Source organism: Pipistrellus kuhlii, unplaced genomic scaffold, assembly GCF_014108245.1.
Source record: "Pipistrellus kuhlii isolate mPipKuh1 unplaced genomic scaffold, mPipKuh1.p scaffold_m20_p_7, whole genome shotgun sequence".
In the NCBI taxonomy this organism is placed as follows: Eukaryota; Metazoa; Chordata; class Mammalia; order Chiroptera; family Vespertilionidae; genus Pipistrellus; species Pipistrellus kuhlii.
The window spans coordinates 50,569,250-50,588,854 of NW_023425573.1; the positions used below are offsets into that span (position 1 = coordinate 50,569,250).

Below are 19,605 nucleotides of genomic sequence, written 5' to 3' on the forward strand. Positions count from 1 at the left end.
GGGAGATAAACGGAAAGGACATGAGTCTGGGAGCAGGGAAATCAGGAGGCTGGGTGTAAACAGCCACACATGAACCCCTAAAGGTATATACTTAAGCCTATGACAGTGACTTAAGTGGAGTGAAGAATACAATAGTCTAAATCCACTTGGAGGGAAGATTGCTATGATCATTACCTCCAGAAGCAGCACTCCTTAGTTTCTGCCAAATAGGAGAAAGCACCCCCCCAGGGATCACACCACCATGGTGGCTAGGAAGAGGCCCTTAGAGAATGTGGTCTCCTGCCACTTGAGAGTGGTGCCCAAGGAGGCCTTTGTTCTCCAATAAGCCATTAGGCCACCAGGAGATGCCTAAGGCTATGGAAACTCTGAGGAGCCTTTTGCTCATCCCTGGCCACCATGTCAAAAGGAGCTGCCACAAGGTCTTCACCCAGCTTTCTCCGAGACCTCTCAGGACCAATTCCAGCATGTCCCCTAATCCTCGTTACCTCAGTCTTCACCAGAAACAATCTGCTCATTTTTCACCTTCTCAGCCCTCCCCCTGCCCCTCTGTCTACCCTCTACAAACTCCATAATATTCTCTTCTCTGGATGTTCCTTCCACTGGGTAAAACCCAGAAACATGGAGAAAGCAAGGTTTAACCTGAATTTTAAGGCTAAAGCTTATTAACACTGTCTTTCCATTATTCCATCAAGGGAGGTTGGTTATACACTCAGATTTAAGCCTAGTGCTCAACCAATGTAAATAGAGATGGCTGTCTCAGTTGCTAAAATACCAAAATGTCTATAAACCAGATGGTAAGTATATCCTTGCCTGGGACCTTCCTATGATAAAGTGATTTAAAGAGTTAATGCCTAGCTTCACAAAAGGTACCCAGGCTCCTACTACAGACCAAAAGCTTGCTTCTGTGATTCCCATTCCACTTGAGTTGTAAATACTTTGAGTAACACTTCAGCTCCTTTTCTAAAAATCCCCCAGCCTGGAAATGGATTGCCTCACCTTTTACCTTCCAATTTCTCCTCTATCCTCTTTCAAAAGTTGTACCTGCTTTGAAGTTCATGTCACTGGACTTTACCCCCCATTTCCCTTCTTGCTGTCATCTACTCATTTACTACTGTGTGCCCTCATTCACTGATGACGAGCACCTGGCTGTTTCCCTTCCCAAGCTTTCCTTGTAGGATCAGACAGAATCACGTTTCACTTCACTCTAGCCATCTTCTACATTTCCATGGAGCCTCCAGTTCCTAAACCATCTCACCTCTGATGATCTTCTCACCTCTGATGACACAGCCTCGGCCACCCACTCTCATTCTTTTAACCTCTGATTTGGCATCTTGATCACTTGCACCAGTTCTGAGATTTCAAGCATCCCACAATGCGAGCACCGCCTTTTCTTTTTCCAGCTCATCTATTCTGCTATTTCTTTCTATTCCAGCATCTTCTTGGCAGTATCTGGCTTTCCAACCCTACAATTTCTTCCATTATTAGTTACACCCTCACTTTCATTTCTTCCAAGTTTAGAGTCACGGTCCATCATTGTCACCTCTCCTTTGTAAGCACCCTTAAGTCCCTTAGACCTCTCTTCCTGCTTCTCAATTACCTGGCTCATCCTCAGATCGCACCCAACCATTGGCCAGTTCCAAGCCTCCACCTACAAAGCTGAAGAAATGCCTGGAGGAAAGCGCACAGCCACAACTAACCTCTATTTAATATTCAGGACTGCACATCTGTAATTGGCCCTTCCTGGTAGCTGTTGCAAATCTTTTTCTCCAAACCTGTCTCACTGCTCCCCACCCCAATATTATCACACTTCTTTGGGAAGGAAGAAGCAATCAGGTAAGAACTCCACTTCCTACAACTCAATCCATGACCTATCAGCTTCTACCCATTGTCTCTGCAATCCTTTTTTTTTTTTTAATATATTTTTATTGATTTAAGAGAGGAAGGGAGTAGGAGAGAGAGATAGAAACACGAATGATGAGAGAGTCTTCAACCAGCTGTCTCCAGCACACCCTCCCTCCCGCGCCCCACCTCCACATACACCCACCCACCATAGGGATCAAGCTCCAACCTGGGCATGTGCCCTAACCGAAATCAAACTGTGACCTCCTGGTCGGCACTCAACAATTGAGCCACAACGGCTGGGCTCTGCAGTCCTTTTTACTATGACTGAAATGTCCCTATTCCTGGTAACCACCAACCTCTTCATTTGTACCCTAGATCTCCTCACTTCCTGGCCATTTAGGAATTATACTCCAACATTTATCCATCACTCTTTCCTAGCTTCATTAGTTTTTCCTTGCTCCTTAATCATTCTATCATTTCTTCTCTACTTAAGCTCACTCTATTACTCTCTGATTCAAAAAACAAAACAAAAAAAACATACACACACACACACAAAAAAAAAAAAAACTCCCTTAACCAATATCTTCTTCTTCCAAGAACTTTCCCATTTCTCTGATCCTCTTCACAACAAAATTTATTAAGTTGACTATAAGCACTATCTCTATTTCCACAACTCAACCCAATAACCTTTCATCCAGTTTCTACTTAAACTGTATGTCAGATTGTCAAAATCACAAATGGCCTCATATCACCAAATGCAATAACTATAACTGACACATCTCCTTCAAAAAGATTTGAACTCATCTTGAGGGATACCACACTAATTTTCTTCCTATCCCACTAGCCACTCCTCCTTCTCTTCTAAATAATTCAGTGCTCCTAATGGCCCCAGTCTCTATATATGCATTCTCTATGGGTAATGCCAAGCAGTATCAAATACAATCTACAGCAAATCATTCCTAACTCCATATCCTCAGCCAAAATGCCACTTAGAATCTCCAAACTCCATTTATTTAATTGTCTGACATCTCCAAAGAAATATCTAATAAGTGCCTCAATCTCAACAGGGCCCAAAACAGAATGTTATGCCTTCTGTCAAGCCTGCTTCTCTCCCAGTTCTCCCTTTCTCAGTTTATGGCCCAGTTCCTCAAGTAACAAATATAAGCCTTTGTCTAGATTCTTGTTTCTTGTTATATATAATTAATCTTTCAGCAAGATCAGTCAACCAACTCTATCTCAAAAACATATCCTAAGTCCATTCACTTCCTTCCATCTTTAACATAATTGCTTGTCCATACAACTGTGATTCCTCAGTTTGGGCAATTAAAATAGACTCTTAATTAAAATCCTATTTTCAAGCTTCCTTCCCTCACCTACCTTAATCCAGTCCATTTATAGCAATCAAAACAGTCTTTGATAGCATGCATTCTGAATGGGAGCAGTAATACCTCCAAGGGGACAAAACTGGTTGGGGAAGGGGAGATAATTTATATAACAATGATTTATTGTTCTTCAAAGCTCAACTCTACTCAACAAAACCTTATTCCTTAATATTTAATTAGTACTCTCTTGCTAGGAGTACAATTAATTTAATTTTTAAATTAGTTTCCATTATTTTTTTTTCTTTTTAGAGAGACATTATGAGAAGTTAAGAGGGACTCTGTTTTATAGCAAAACCACAGCATTTCACTTACTGGCACATAATCATCCAATGGCTTATATAACTGTTGAACAAAACTAAGTGCCTTAACCGGCCTTATAAAGCTCCATAAGATTGGCCGCCTGAACCAAGATGGCCGGAACTATAATTCTCCCTGCCTTCCGCCCCTACACCAAGCACACGGCCATAATCAACAGGGTCACACCCTATAACCACCTAGTGCCCCTCCGAGATGATGGGAACATGCCCCATGTGCCCAACCATTCCCGGGACCCATGGGGCCCAAGTGTGGAGTGGCTGAAGAAACTGTGAACACCTCCACTAACGGGGGGAGGGTGGGAGGTACCCTTCTCTGTGGCCCCAATAAAAATGTGAAAACAGAAAAGAAAAGAAAAAAAAAAAAGGCTCTTCTGAACCTTGCCTACTTTTTAAAGATTCTCTTGTACATTGAGGTATAGACCGAAAGATATCCACTCAAAAGTTTATATAACCAAAAATAAAAATAAAATAAAAAACCTTTGCAAATGTGATTAAACAAAGGATCTTGAGATGGAGAAATTATCCTAAACTTCCAAGGTGGAAACTGAACGCAATCACATACATCATTATAAAAAGAGCAAAGGGAGATTTGACACGCACAGAAGAGAAGGCATTGTGACCATAGAGGCAGAGATTGCAATAATTAACCATAAATTAATAAGTGCTGGAAACCACCAGCAGCTGGAAGAAACAAGGAACAGATTCCTCCCTAGAGCCTAAGAAGAGAACACAGACTTGCAACACCTTGATTTTGGCCAGTGACCCTGATTTTGAAACTCTGGCCTCCTGAACTATGAGGGAATAAATGTCTGTCTTTCAAGCCACCAAGGTTAGAGAATTCGTTACAGCAGCCACAGGAAACCAGAACAGACATCTGTCACTCTCACTCACTAAGTTCCAGGTTTATTCACCTTCTGCCCATCGAATTCACCACGTATACAAGTGGGGTTTTGGTACCAGCCGTGTCCACTACCTGGAATGCTCTGCTCATTTTTGCACAGCTAGCCCCTTCTGGTCACTTAGGAAACAACTCAAATGTCAGCTCCTTGGACAGGTCTTTTCAAACCAACCAAATCCAAAATAATCCCGTAGCTATCACCATCTCATAAATCACTTGTTAATTTAATCATTATTACTTCTTCCCCGATACCATAATGTAAACTCTACAAAAGCAGAAATCAGCCAGCTAGTGTGGCTCAGTGGTTGAGAATCGACCTATGAACCAGGAGGTCAGTGTTTGATTCCTGGTCACACCACCTGCTTGGGTTTGATCACCAGTGGAGGGTATGCAGGAGGCAACTGATCAATGATTCTCTGTCATCATCAGTATTTATCTCTCTCTCTCCCTCTCCCTTCCTCTCTGAAGTCAATAAGAATATATATTTTTTTAAAGTAGAGATCATATTTGTTTTGTGTATAACTATAATCTTAATTTGTAGGAAAAAGTCTGGCACATAATTAGGTGACTAATAAACTTCACAAATGAATAGATGACATAGATGGAAGAAAACAGCATTGTAGAGAAGAGACAGCATTTAGAGAGTGGGATAGATGGTGAGTCCTGTCTTGACTGTAGGACATCCAAGTAGAAATGTTCACTGAGTTTGAACTCAAGGAAGAGCTCCAGTTGGAGATGTTGACTTTGGAATCATTGAATGGGATATAGCAGATAAACTTGATAGTGCAGAGAGCATCTACAACGAGAAGACAGTAAATTGAGGGAACTCCAATATCAAAGAGAAGAATCTTCAGAAATATCCACAAGGAGCAGTCCAAACAAAGAACAACAAATCATAGCAGTGTAGTAAAAGTTCATTTTCATGAGAGAATGAGCAGCACCACAGGCATTTCAAGTAATAAGGTCTCATTGACTTGCCAGCCAGGAGAACACCAGTAATCATAACAAGAACAGATTAAGGTAGAAGCCAAATTTCTAACAGCTGTAGAGTAAATGGAATGGGAAGAAGTAGAAAAACAAGGTATAGAATATGCTTTCAGGAAGCACAGCTTGAAAGAAAGGAGGAAGTGAACATGTAGCAAGAGGAGAGCACTGGGTGGAGAAATAGTTCTGGTTTTCAGTCTGGTTTGTTTTTTTAATGTGAGAAATGTAGAGGGCATTCTGGGAAGGCACATGGGCATTTCTTTAAATTGTCAGCTGAGTCCAGAGACGACTGGAGAGCCGCATTTTGGATACACATTTCCCCAAGATGGCAGACAGTATAATCAGCTTGGCCTTCATATCAGCCCAGGTGTTGGCAGGGGCAGGTCTATCCAGTCAAGCAACAGGAATGCTAGGGCCTACTTAAGAATGCAAATAATCTCCTTTGATCCTAAGGTTTTGTGTCACTTCCTGGTATTAGGGGTATAAAATAAATGTGTTTCCTGGCTTAAGGTCATCATGCTGCTTCTCCATCAGAGAGAATGGTGTCCCACCCAGCTCCCAGCTTTTAAATCTATCTCTGTGTCTGTCTTTCTTTCTTTCTTTCTTTCTTTCTTTCTTTCTTTCTTTCTTTCTTTCTATTTCTCAATCCCTGGCTGTCTCCACTTAGAACCAGTTTGTTGATCTCTTTACATGCAGGACACAGAAAAAGGGAGATCCCCGCCATATCTGGCCCCCACAGAGAAACTTGAACATTCTTACAAATGTTTAAAATGCCTTTTAACATGGAGAAATTCCATGGAGTAAGCTATCTGAGGGGATGAAAAGTATTGAGGAAATCATCAAGTTTGCATAAATCTACCTCAGTGTTGGTAGTGATTGATGGAGTTGGTGGACTCAGATATGTAGATGTGGAAAGGAGAGTAAAATCTTGAAAATTGATCTATCTGTGTTTTCTCAGTATAATAGGACGCAAGAACACTGTGAGGGGGATAGCTAACTCTTCACTAAAAACCTATATTCTCTTCTTCCTGGTCCCAGCTAGACTACATTTGCCAATCTCCCTTTTCTAATAAGTGTGTCTGTGCACTTGATTTCAGGCCAATGGTATGTGAGTGGAATTGATACATTTATTTTAAGACTAAGCAATAAGAAAGTAGATATGCTTCTCTTTCACTTTCACTAGTTGAAAATACAGTGATTTTCAACCAATGTGCCACAAGAACTTTTTAAAAATGCAATGCCTGACCTATTTTCCCTTGTCAAATTTTGAAAACTGACAACAGCCAACACAATAGCCATCTGGTGTGAATGAATAAAAATTATAACTATTTTTTTTGTCAGATTGGCAAAATATACACTGAGTGGCCAGATTATTATGATCTTTGAATGCATAATAATCTGGCCACTCAGTGTGTGTGTGTGTGTGTGTGTGTGTGTGTGTGTGTGTGTGTGTATATATATATATATGTTAGAGGCTCAGTGCATGAATTCATGCATGGGTGGATCTGGCCAGCCTGGCCAGGGGGAGGGGAAATGCCTGCTGGTGGAACTCCTGGTAGAGGGGACAATTTGCATATTAGCCTTTTATTATATAGGATATACACTGAGTGGCCAGATTATTATGTGTTTAGAGATCATAATAATCTGGCCACTCAGTATACATTTTTCAGTGTGCCACAGAATTTAAGTAATTGGTCCATGTGTGCCATGAGTTGAAAAACGTTGCCCTAAGTAAGGGATGGCAGAGTAACAAAACAAAAAGTTCTAGAATGGCTGAATCACCCAGTGGAGGAAAGCCATTCACCAACAAAGCCATGATCTGTTGTGTTTGTGCTTTTATCTATTTTCAGGTCTTTCTGTTATGACAGTTTAGTCTGCTCTAACCACTATCAATCATTTTCTGTTTTTTAAAAAAAATGCACAGGTAGGGTAAAAGGCTCAAAGAAAATGTCGAAGATTCGGAAAAGTTGTGGCAAGAAATGGGAAAAGGTGCAATCTAGAAATAGATGCAAGAACTGCAGCCGAAGAATATAAATTTGTATGTATTGCCAATGAGCATGATAGTGTTCATTTCTCCAATATCATCCATAAACCCAGGTGTGGAAGTACAAAAAGCAGACTAATATCAAGTCGTAGTTTGTTTCCACACCCATTAAGACTAAAGAGGATTTTTAAATTGTCATGGGTTCCTTGAAGCCAAATCAAAAGAATATCATGGGTGTTAAAGAGTAAAGTATTAGAAAGTGGAAGTGGTAAGCCCAGCCTGCATCGAGCATCGACCTATGAACCTGGAGGTCACAGTTCAATTCCCAGTCACCCAAGTTGTGGGCTAGATGCCCAGTGTGGGGCATGCTGGAGGTAGCTGATCAATGATTCTCGCTCATCATTTTTGTTTCTATCTCTCTCTCCCTCTCCCATTCTCTCTGATATTCATAAAAATATTTTAAAAACAAAAAGAAAACGGAAGTGTTAAAAGTCAAAGTTCAATGAGTACAGCAATAGAAACCAAAGTAGCAAAGAGCAGGAAATGCATGACAGATATGCGAGTACAATTATATATTGATTCTATTTCTGTGTTTTCAAGGAAGTTTCTGTCGTCCCAGAAAATAACTATGTGCTTTGAGTGACTCACTTAAGTTCTCTGGAACTGGTCCCCATATGATGTGTCAGGGTTCACTGTTGATTTGAAATGATGTGCCCAAAGTGCTTAGCACAGGACTTGGAATATGATTGCTCAATAAATGATACTACTATTTATTATAAATAATAAAAAGACAAAGTTAGATTAGCTTTCTAACCCCCTTCCTACTTTAAAAAATCCTGTGAATCTATATTTTTTTAAATAAATATACCAGCTATTTAATGGTTGGTTAGGGTGAGGGAAAGAGGTTAATACTAGCAAATATTATGAAATAAATAAATAAATATGTACTTGTAGGACAGATCCTATTAGCATAAAGCAGGAAGGAGACCAAGGAACAGCATCTCCCAAAAGTAAATGCTACATCTAGAGAGGCTGAAAAAAAAAAAAAAAAAAAAGCTCAGGGACGTAAGAGAAGTTAGGCAGGGTCCAGCAGTGAACAGAACCCACTGGTCAAGACTATTTCCCTTAGGCAGGACAAGAGTAATAAAACACTCCATACTTTTTTGTGGGCTTTAAATTCCATGCAGTCCAGCCACCTTATTTAACAGAGGAAGAAACTGAAATTTTCAAAGACCGACCAAAGCCCCACTTAAGTGGCTAAGATGTGACTGCGGGGATGCATAGAAGTAAAGAAAGCTCCCCAAAATCTCCTATCAATGGACACAAAGTCTCCTATTATCTAGCCTAGGGGTGTCGAACTCAATCAGAGAAGGGGCCAAAATCTAAAATCCAGCCTAAATCACGGGCCGAATGGTTTACTGAACAGTCATAAACTGTCATTGTGATGGAAATGCAGCGGAGTGCAGTGATGACAGCGCGGTGCGGGCCACATTGCAAGGCCTGGTGGGACGGATTTGGCCCGCGGGCCTTGTGTTTGACACATGTGATCTAGCCCATATAAATGGTCCCCAAGACTTTGGTCCCCTGAGAACCCAGAAACCTTTGAGAAAGTGACAAGTTAACTTTATCAACTCTCTTGTTATGAATTCATTTTCTGAATTCTTTAAGAGACTGGATTAGTGGGCAGGTCGGGAAGAAGGGTTAAATGAATGACAGAAAAGAGTCCTAAGAGCTCTGGCAAAATTAGCCGAGTCCTCAGCGGATATCAAATGACCTCCTCAATTGTATATCCCTCCCCCGATTCTCAGGGATTGTTTTTATAAATTTGGTTCAAATGCAGTTTTCCATCCCCCCTCCTAAATATACTTTATGTGTCAAAACTGCCAAATGTGTAGGGAGAAAGGAGAGGCCTGAAAAAGACAAAGTATCCAGTTTAACCGATTATCTGAGATGTACCTGCCGGAGTGTTATCTGCTGTCTACTCACACCCAACCCATTCCTGCCACTTAGCTCTTGAGCAATTAAGTGATGAGTAAATCATGATGCAATCATTCATTCAACAACTACTTACTAGGTGTCTACATGCAAGACATGTGGGTTGGGCATGCCGGGTCTACAAAATTGTGTAAGATCCAGCCTTTGTTCTGCATGATCTCCAGCAGGAGAGGAAATGATGCACTTTTAATTATCATACACAGGAAAAAATAAGAGTAGCCGAAGTGTTTAGAAATTGTACAGTATTCACTGCAACATTATTTACAATAGCCAAGATATGGAAGCAACCTAACTGTCCATTGATAAGATGAATGGATAAGATGTGGTATATATCTACAATGGAATATTCTTCAGCCATAATAAAGAATAAATTCTTGCTATTTTTAACAATGTAAATGGACATAATATTATGCTAAGTGAAATAAATTGAACAGAGAAAGCCAAATACTATATGATTTCACTTATATGTGGAATCTAAAAAACAAAGTTCAACAATAAAGATTTTTTTAAAATAAAAAGCAAATAAAGAAAACAAAAGAGGGGAGGCAATGTTAAAATATGTACACAGATAATAATTTAATAAAAAATATACAAAAAAAAAAAAAAAAAAAACAGACTCATAAAATCAGAGATTAAGCTAATAGTGGCCAGAAAAAAGGGGTTATGGGGGTGTGTGTGAAAAAGGTAAAGGGGAATACAGTCAGTAATCTACACTAATAAAAGAGAAAGATGCAAATTGACCGCACCTCCCCAATGCCCACCAGCCAATCAGGTGTGAGTATGCAAATCAACCCAAGAAAATGGTGGGTTGGTTTGCATATGCAAGCATGGATCAAAGACTGAAGGCTGAAGGCTTGGCTCCACTGCAGCCTGGGTCCCGGGTGCCAGAGGAAAACTGGTCCCAGCTGCCAGGGGAAGGAAGGCCTATTGCAGGTACTATGATAAATGCACAGTGACAGATGACTACTAGACTTAGTGTGGTGATTACACATGTGTCATATCATTATACTGTAAACCTGAAACTAATATGCCAACTATATCTATTAAAAAAAAAAAACAGAATTTAAGACAAAAAAACATAGAAAACGTGCATGACACTTCTAACTGGGCTGTGAGGGAAAGCATCATGAAACTGCAACCAGTGGTCAGGATATTCAAGGATAGATAGGATTTCAAATGGTGAAGCAGGAGGAGGATCATTAGCATAGGGTAAGCAGTACAACAGATTAAAGGGATGCCAGGTAATCCAATTTGGCTAATTCACTAGATAGGTAAGGCAAGAAACTGAGGTGGAGGGATTGAACAAAAAAGAAAAAAAAGAGAAAGAACTCCAGGACACAGGCAATAGTGCGGTGATTGCGGCGGGTAGGGGGTGGAGAATCAAGGTGGGAGAGAGTATATGGGGGATAAATGGTGATGGAAAAAAATAAAATAAAGTGGGAAAAGCTGAGAAAAGCCATAAATTCCAGGACAAATATTTAGAACTTTATCCAACAGGCTGAGTGAGCCTCGGAAGGGTGGAGCAGAGGGTGATATGATCAAAGCAGTTTTGATGTTACCACAATGAAAGCAAACATCCTTTCTTTATTCCACTTAAATAAGAAAAATGACTTTTGAGAACCTAATACTCTGAACTAACTGCATCATTTTTACCACTTTGCAAGTGCATTCAGATGTTTATTATGTTTTAATGAAATAACAGCATAAAAATCTTAACCAAAATTTTTCTTAAATATTTCCTGTGAGTATATACTTTTGTTCCTATGGTATAACCAGCTGGCCTTAGTGGTCATTGTTGGATATAAAGTAAGTAATAAAGCTTTCTCAGCTTATGTCAATAACTCACACTCAGAGGCCATCCCATTTGACAGTAGCAGCTTGTAGAAATCTCATTTTCAAAAAACTGTTAGTTTATGGTAGGGGTGTCGAACTCAATCAGAGAAGGGGCCAAAATCTAAAATCCAGCCTAAATTGCAGGCCGCATTGTGATGGAAACGCAGCGGAGTGCAGTGATGACAGCGCGGTGCGGGCCACATTGCAAGGCCTGGCAGGACGGATTTGGCCCGCGGACGGATTTGGCCCGCGGGCCTTGTGTTTGACACATGTGGTTTATGGGGTCTCTTTTCTCCACTATCTTAAAATATTTTACAGAAGAATATGGGCAGGTGATCAAACATGAGATTCCACAGAGGACATATCACTATTTTAAAAAATACTAGGCTAAAATATACATATATATATATATATATATATATATATATATATATATATATATATATAAATTAAACATTAAACAGTAATTGTTCAAAAAAAGGCCCACACATTGCCCTAGTCAGTTTGACTCAGTGGATCGAGTGTCAGCCTAGGGACCTAAGGGTCCAGGGTTTGATTTTGGTCACATACCTCAATTTGCAGGCTTCTCCCTGGCCTGGGCCCTGGTCGGGGCTTATGTAGGAGGCAACCAATCAATGTGTTTCTCTCACATTGATGTTTCTCTCTGTCTTTCCCTCTCTCTCACTCTCCCTAAAAATCAATGGGAAAATATCTTCGGGTGAGGATTAACAAGAACAATTATATATATATATATATATATATATATATATATATATATATATATATATATATATATATATATCTCCACACATTTAACAGTATCTATTAAAAAAGAAAGTATTACAATCAGTAATAATTTCAATTTGCCTGAAAAATTAAAGGACAGCCCCAAATAATGTTTTTAAATTTTGTTAATACATATGTAACAACAAATATTATTTAGGAGGGAAACATTTTCCCACTAATGAACTAGCTTTCCTCACTAATTTTAGTGAACTAATACAACAAAAACTTGACCTAATTACATTCAAAAACCATGTTTTGTCTGCTGCATAAATCAAAACTCTGATTTTGAAAGAACCAATGTAAAATTTTCACCTAAAAAATGGGAAACAAGAGCACAGACATGATGTAGGGAGAAATATTTAAACCAAGGAACCAGTAAGAGCCTCCAACAAAGAAAATGAAAATCCTGGAAAATGAAGGGGGGGGGAAATCATAGTCAAGTTCATGTCAGGACACAAAATTAGAGTTCTGGACAAACTCTGATTACAAATATTATCTGAACATCCTCAGGTATTTATTTATTTTTTTTAATATATTTTATTAATTTGTTACAGAGAGGAATTGAGAGGAATAGAGTTAGAAACATGAATCAACTGCCTCCTGCACACCTTCCACTGGGGATGTGCCTGCAACCAAGGTTCATCCCTTTGACTGGAATCGAACCTGGGACCTTTCAGTCCATAGACCGACTGCACTATCCACTGAGCCAAACCGGTTTCGGCTATCCTCAGGTATTTAAACCATGAGCTCCCAGAGTTTCTTTTTCCATAAATGTCCCTGAGATCAATTCCTTCATTCTACATTTCTTTCCCCCATCTTGTCAACAATTTTAAACAAGGAAATATATGACATGCCCTTTATTAGTTTCTTCTTCCAAGTTTCCTCTTATCTCACAGGTGGTAAGTCCTAATGAAATTATCTAATTATTTTGATAAACATCAAAAAACACTTCGATAATACCTTCTTGGTTTACTTACATTCAGTCCTTCCCTATCTCCCAGAATAACGATCCTGAAATTAGCCAGTTGTAAAGATCCCAAGCTTAATGACTAGTAACATTCCCTGAAACTTCAGATAAAAATTATATACTCAATTATATACACCATTGTACCCAGTTGGATAGAGCAACAGGCCATGGCAATTCCAATCCTGGGCTTTAAATTTCAGAGACATAGTGAAAAGCACTGTTTAGTACACATACAAAATTTTGCTATAGGTTTCTAATATAATTTTCCACAGATAGTTCATTTTGAAAGCAGATGATTGAGCTGGCAATTTGATACACTAAGTACAAAATAGCAAACATTCTTAAAACAAAGATGATCTGCTGTAATCTTTAGGAAACTTGAAGTCTCTCTGTTGCCAATATGAAGTTCTCTTCACCATTAAATTGTCTCAAGCACTTGAACCCACATTAACATCTCCCTTCCATAACACAAGGGTTACAAGCTAAGCCAGACCAGCTTCGCTCAGTGGTTGAGCATCGCATTTTGATTTGGGTCAGGGAGCATGCCCGGGTTGTGGGCTCCATCCCCAGTGTGGGACATGCAGGAGGCACCTGATCAATGATTCTCTCTAATCACTGATGTTTCCATATCTCTCTCTCTCTCCCCCACTTTCTCTCTGAAATTAATATATATATATATATATATATATATATATATATATATATGTGTGTGTGTGTGTGTGTGTGTGTGTGTGTATAGGTGTGTGTGTGTGTGTGCGTGTATATACATATATATATATATATATATATATATATATATATATATATATACTTTTTTTAATAATTATAAGTTGACATTCTACCACTGGGTATATGATTATGCAAGGTCTTTCATTAGTCTCCATACTTTTTCTTTACCTCGAGCTTGGTACTATATAATGCTGCACAAGCCCGCAGAAAACTTCATTTAAGAAGCCAAGTGTTACATACATTTGATTTCTAATGCTCTTTCTGAAGTGTTGTTTCTGCACTTAGGACAACCTAGTGAGTCTGGTTGACAAGCATGAAAACAGAAGTTTTGAAAACATTATCGCATTAAAAAAAAAATAGGAGAAATTAGATAATGATCTGGAAATTAGTTCCTTTCTTTAACAACCCTAGCTGCCACTCACCACCTTCCCTCCCCTCTTCCCCCAATCAGACACACCAAATTAAAGAGGAGAGAGCCTGGATAATTCATGCATGACATGCTAGCTAACTGTATTCTTTACCCAAATCTTCCCTTTCTGAATGTAAAAAGAAAGCATATAAAGAAGAAAGCTAATATTTTTAAGTCTACTTCCTGACAGGTCCATCCCTAGCAGCTTTCCATGTATTATCTCATACATTACCCACAATTCGAAAAGGAGATAATTGAGGCTCAGTGTATTTAAACAGATTAATGCCAAGGTCTTTGGTTTTCTTCCCCAACTACACTCAGCTAGAGTTTGTCCCAGGTAGTCACTCATGGAGGAAACATTTACTGAGGGCGTATTACATGCTAGTCACCACTCTAGGCATTGGAAATACAAAACTGTGTGAGGCTGACCAACTCCTCCCTCAGAACTGACAAGCTCGTGATGAATGACAGAAAACAAATAACCAAACAGAGGTATAATAGCTTACCAATGATTTTTTAATATCTATAATGAGATTAAATAGCAGCAAAAACTAAATGGATAGGAGGGATGTAAAGCCCACTGCATTCTGTGGCCCTGCTGTCAATTACTGGGCCAGGACACTGCGCCTTTTAATAATCAGAGGAAGAGGAAAGGAAGCACAGCTTTAATGCTGTTGAGAATTTCTTTATAAAATCAAGTGACTATGTGAGCTACCAGAATGGGCAGCTCTGTCCGTGTTGGTTCTCAAGCCCCAATTCCACCTTTCATCTAGTATTCTCTAAGGAACTGGGTCATTATTTGAAGCGCTGATTTGTAAAGCCAAGGGAATGTTAAACTTGACACATGCCCCTTTGAGAAACACATCATAAGGTGTCCCAGGCTACCCATGATATCCACTAGGCAATGGCACCCAGCAAATGGCCAGCAAAAACTGTAGGACTCCACACTAGATTGCTCAGTAGCTAGCTACCAGGAAGTGCTTTGGCACCGGTTGGGCAAGTTGCCATCAGCCTCCACACTCCGAAAAGAAACTTCACATCTCTTAAACTTGGAACAAGGCAGCATTCTAAGCAATCAAGACCTGATGAAACGTACCCTTCCTCCCCTCAGCTATCATAGATATGCAAGTATAGGTTGACTCAACTAGCTGCTAGCTCTCCTATAGTTGCCTCTTCTCGTGATATTTATGATGTGTTTGTAATTTGGGTTGGCCCTTGCCAGGAAGGCTTTGGGGAGAACTTGTGATTGTAAACGACGTTGGGACACCGACGGAAGGAGCGAGTGGCCCTCTCCCCACGCGGCGGGAGGCAGCCTGGAGCAGCACCCCATTCAGAGGCTGTCCTGTCCCTTCCTGCCGGCGCCTTTGGTGCAGGTCTCCTTTTGCCCCGCACAAGTGGCTCATGGGGGCGTGGAGGCGGCTTTCAGCTCCTCTGAGTGCCCACGCCTCCCACCGCTTCCCAGAACCGCCAGCCTCCAGCAGGTGAGGTCCTCGGAGCAGCCTCAGCGCCCCTCTAACCCTTCCCTCCCCCGCTTCGGAAGGGAGCTCAGTCCCCCACCAGAGGAGCGACACCCACCAGCCCAAAGTTTGCAGGGAACTTCCAGCGAGAGAGAACTCCCTCCCTCCCTCCTCCGAAGTCCGCCACTTCACTAAGGAAGCGAATGTATTACCACCCCCCACCCCCCAAAGTACACAGCTGAGCCCCAGTAAGCACGGGTCCACCTTCTGCTGGGGAGAAAGCGTGCGTGCATCCCCGGATTCCCGCCACCACCCACCCGGCGAGCACGGACGGGCCGGGGTCGGCGGGGAGCTCGCCCCGGGGGCGGGATCGGGGCCCCGGGGAGCACACACCTGAGCCTCGTCCCGCGGCGGCGGGGAGCGCGGGCAGGGGCGCCGGTTCCTCCGGGCCGGGCGCAGGCGGTCTCGCCGGGAATCAGAGCCGGGGCCGGGCGCGCGGGGATGTCACCGCGGGGCGGGCCGCGCTGGTGAAACCCGACGCCCCGGCGCCGCGCCCCGCCCGCCCGTGCTTCCTCCTCCTCCTCCTCTTCTTACTCCTCCTCCTCCTACTCCTACTCCTCCTCCTCCTCCCGCCCCGGCCACCGCTCCGCCCCGACCCCTAGGGCCTCGCTCTGGGGCCCAGGCTCCTCGGGCCCAGCCTGGAGGCGCGGAAGTGGAGGCGGGAGCTGGGGCGGAGGGGGCGGGGGAGGAAGCGGGGAGCGCCGGCGAGGTCTCCGCGGCCCTAAGAACGCGATCGGACGGGGACCCGGGGCTCCAGGCCCGCCGGGTGGGGCCCCGGCGCGGCGGCTGCGAAGGGCCCGATCGCAGGCGGCGGATCCTGCCCTGAGCTGTCGCCGATACCCACTCCAAACCCGCCGCTCCGCCTGGCCAGACGGGAAAGCCTGGCGGCACCAGGCCGGGGACGAGGGTGGAGGTGTCCGATTGCCTCTGGGCGCCCTGGAGAGGAGCCGCGCGCCCGCCCGCGGGGTTGGCTTACCTGATGCTCGCCTCCCGCCCACGAATCTGGCTTCCCCTGCTCTGCGGCCAGGCTTCCCTGGGCCTAGAAACGCGTCTGGGAGGCTGGGGAACCCCCTCCGCCCTCCCTCCCCCGACAGAGCGCAGAGCCCTGGCCCGGCTCCCCCCGCGCGCTCTGGAGGCGCGCCCGGCCTCCTGACTCCCCGCCCGAGTGTCCGCGCGGGCACCCGCCGGGGAGACCGAGCCCGGACCCCAGGAGGGAGGCGCAGGACCCCGCTGTTCAGCAGCAGGCTTCCCAGTTCACCCCTCAAAACTGACCCTGCCCACTGAGCATGCCCAGCTCACTTGGAACTACCAGTGTAGAGGCCAGACCAGGTGGAGCCCAGGAGGGTGCTGATGGGATTCATATAAATGGACCCCATGTCTTTCTTGAAGACCTTTCTTCTGAAGACCTCTGGCGCTTGACAAATATTTCTATCGTGGTGTTGGAAAATATCCAGGAAGGCCTTCCAAAAGAAGGCAGCCAAATTTGTCTCAACCAGAATCAAAGTGGTGGGTCTTCTTTCCAGTTCTTTATTAAGTCGCATACTAATTTCTTTAAATACCACATCATTATTAAAATTAACCCAGAGGCATGTGTAGGTTCATGGCATCCCAGTAACTTCAGGAAGCCAGCCTATCCAGTGGGTAGTGGATCTGGTGGAACGGTGGTTGTCAGCCGTGGCTACTGAAGGGGTTCAGAACAGGCCCCACCAAGATGTGCTATTTTGGCAGGTGGATTATTTTAAGTTGAGGCAATAGAGACCCTCTGGGGGGGCTCCAGGAGAAACTTTCACCTCTCCTTTAAAGAATCTAAATTGGGAGCTTTGCAGATAATGAGGTATGACAAGAACTAACGTTTTAAGACTTATCTATAGGGCAGGGCAAGTTCTATCATAATTACTAAACATCTGTCTTATCTTCCTGTAAATGACCTTCCTCCCCTCTGAAGCTCCAAGGGCCTGGTGTCATTTTAGCTCAGAATACCATATGCACCTCATTTTCCCTTTCTGGCTCTGTGCTGCTCACGTAAGTGGTGTTTCCATAAATACAGATATATATGTCATTACATTTGGTTATTTTTCTCTTGTTAATCTCTCTTGTCCATTTGATTATTGCACCAGCCAGAAGAACATAGAAGGGTAGAGGAAAGTTTGTTCCTCTCCCAAAATACACATTGGAATAGGAGTGGGGTGTACAATCACTATGCCAAGTTCCCATCCCCACATCCGTTGAGTCAATCTGGGGATAGGATCCGGAAGTCCTTATATTTTAAAGTTGTGGTTCTTAAAGGGGCCCTTGGGAGCTAGCAGCCAGCTGAATCGACTGAGAACTTCACAGCAATGCAAATATGGCTTCACTCCAGATTAACTGATTCCTGAACTTGAGGCCCGGCCTTCCCATCTGATTTAACAAGCCTTTCCAGTAATTCGGAGGCACACTAAAGTTTGAGAAACACAGTCTAAAAGCTTGCCCAGGTGACTCTAATAAACAACCAGTGTTGAGAACCAATGCAAGATCAATGCTTTTATAGTTTTTCCAATCCCAAACTCTAGAAGAGCAGCATGCTACACAGAATGTTAATCTAGTTGAACTGAGGTGCCAGTCCTGGATTTCTTTACCCCTAGTACACCCAAAACAGTTCAGTGCTTGGAAAATGGAGACCATCTGTTATTCCCCTTCATACTCTGGAGCCTATCACACTGCCTATAACGTAATACGTGTTCAATAGTATTTATTGATTTGAAATTAATGCTTAGGTGAATAATTTGCTCCAGGGCCCATTATGTTGACTGTGTGTTTTCCACACAAGTCCTAGTCACCTTGCCAGCTAACAAGTCGGCACAGATTCAGTCCTTATCAATAATGGTCAAACCCAAGTCAGACCATAATGAAATAGGACTTGGGAGGAAGTAGAGAATTTAGAGGAGATGGAAAAAAAAGTCAGAGGCTTTGGATGATTTCTCTTGCCAAAGTTGGAGCCCAAAACAACCAAAGGAAAGCACAAGGACACAGGACATCCAGTGGAATTCAGGAAAAGCACCAAAAGAAAAAGGTGTGTATGGGAGAGGTTGGGAAGGACAGATAAGGAAGCTTAAAGTGATCAGCCTACAGTTTACTCTGGACCTTGGTTTTCTAAACAACCCCACCTCTTCCCTCCACTCCCCCACTCTGTACACACACTTAATCTCAACTACAGCCTTGAAAAAAAATTTTTTAATAGGATAGTGCTGTAAAATATCACAAGAAAACATAGCTGACTTGTAATTAATCAGCAGAAATTAGGCATCCATTTTTGTTTTATGCAAAACGGTTTTTAAAAAGTTGTCAATTTTTTAAGATAAATACTAGATAATTTCAAAATGTAGGTTTATGATAATTCTACTTTAAAACCCCAAAAAAACCTATGAAATCAAAATGATCCCCTATTTATTATACTTCATCGGTATTTTCTAGAGGGAATAAAATATGAAAATAAATTTTTCCTTTTAGCCTTATACATAATGCTTCAGAGTTAAGTATACTAGTTATGAGGACCTAAAGTAGCCTCTGCCTCTCCATCTCTGCCCCCACATCTTGCATATTATGACAAGAATTCCACTGAGTTTGGTTACGGATCGGGGTATCTAACAGGAGCATAATTTCCCATATGACTAAGCAATTTCTTGTTATTATTAAGATAATTTTGAGAGAAAGAGGGGAATAATTATGAATTTGTGAACCAAAATGCAGAATTAAGTATTATGCTATATCTACAAAATTTTTATTTTAAAAAAAAAACTTTTTGGGGATAGACAGGGGTGGGAGTCAATGGGAGGGGGGGAGGGGAACATATGTAATACTTTCAATAATAAAGATTTTTTTTAAAAAAACTTATGCACACATACACTTGCTACAGCTTCTTTTTGCTCATGGAATTAAAATAAAACCAAACAAGTAACTAGGGTGAGGGCTAAGAACATGGAAGA

General features: G+C 42.2%; 1 protein-coding gene across 4 annotated transcripts in view; it reads right to left on the bottom strand.

Annotated features, from left to right (window-relative positions):
* Positions 1–16,730, bottom strand: part of GPD2 (glycerol-3-phosphate dehydrogenase 2) — a 149,998-nt gene extending 133,268 nt beyond the window's left edge. For 2 of the 4 annotated variants that reach the window (XM_036420733.2, XM_036420735.2), the window contains exon 1: positions 16,620–16,729. The gene's annotated coding sequence lies outside the window, so the exon portion shown is untranslated. Of the gene's footprint in view, positions 1–15,976; positions 16,100–16,619 lie in introns of those variants that run through there. The other 2 variants (XM_045575638.1, XM_045575639.1) reach the window with 2 other exon arrangements.
* Positions 16,731–19,605: the final 2,875 nt, after the last annotated feature.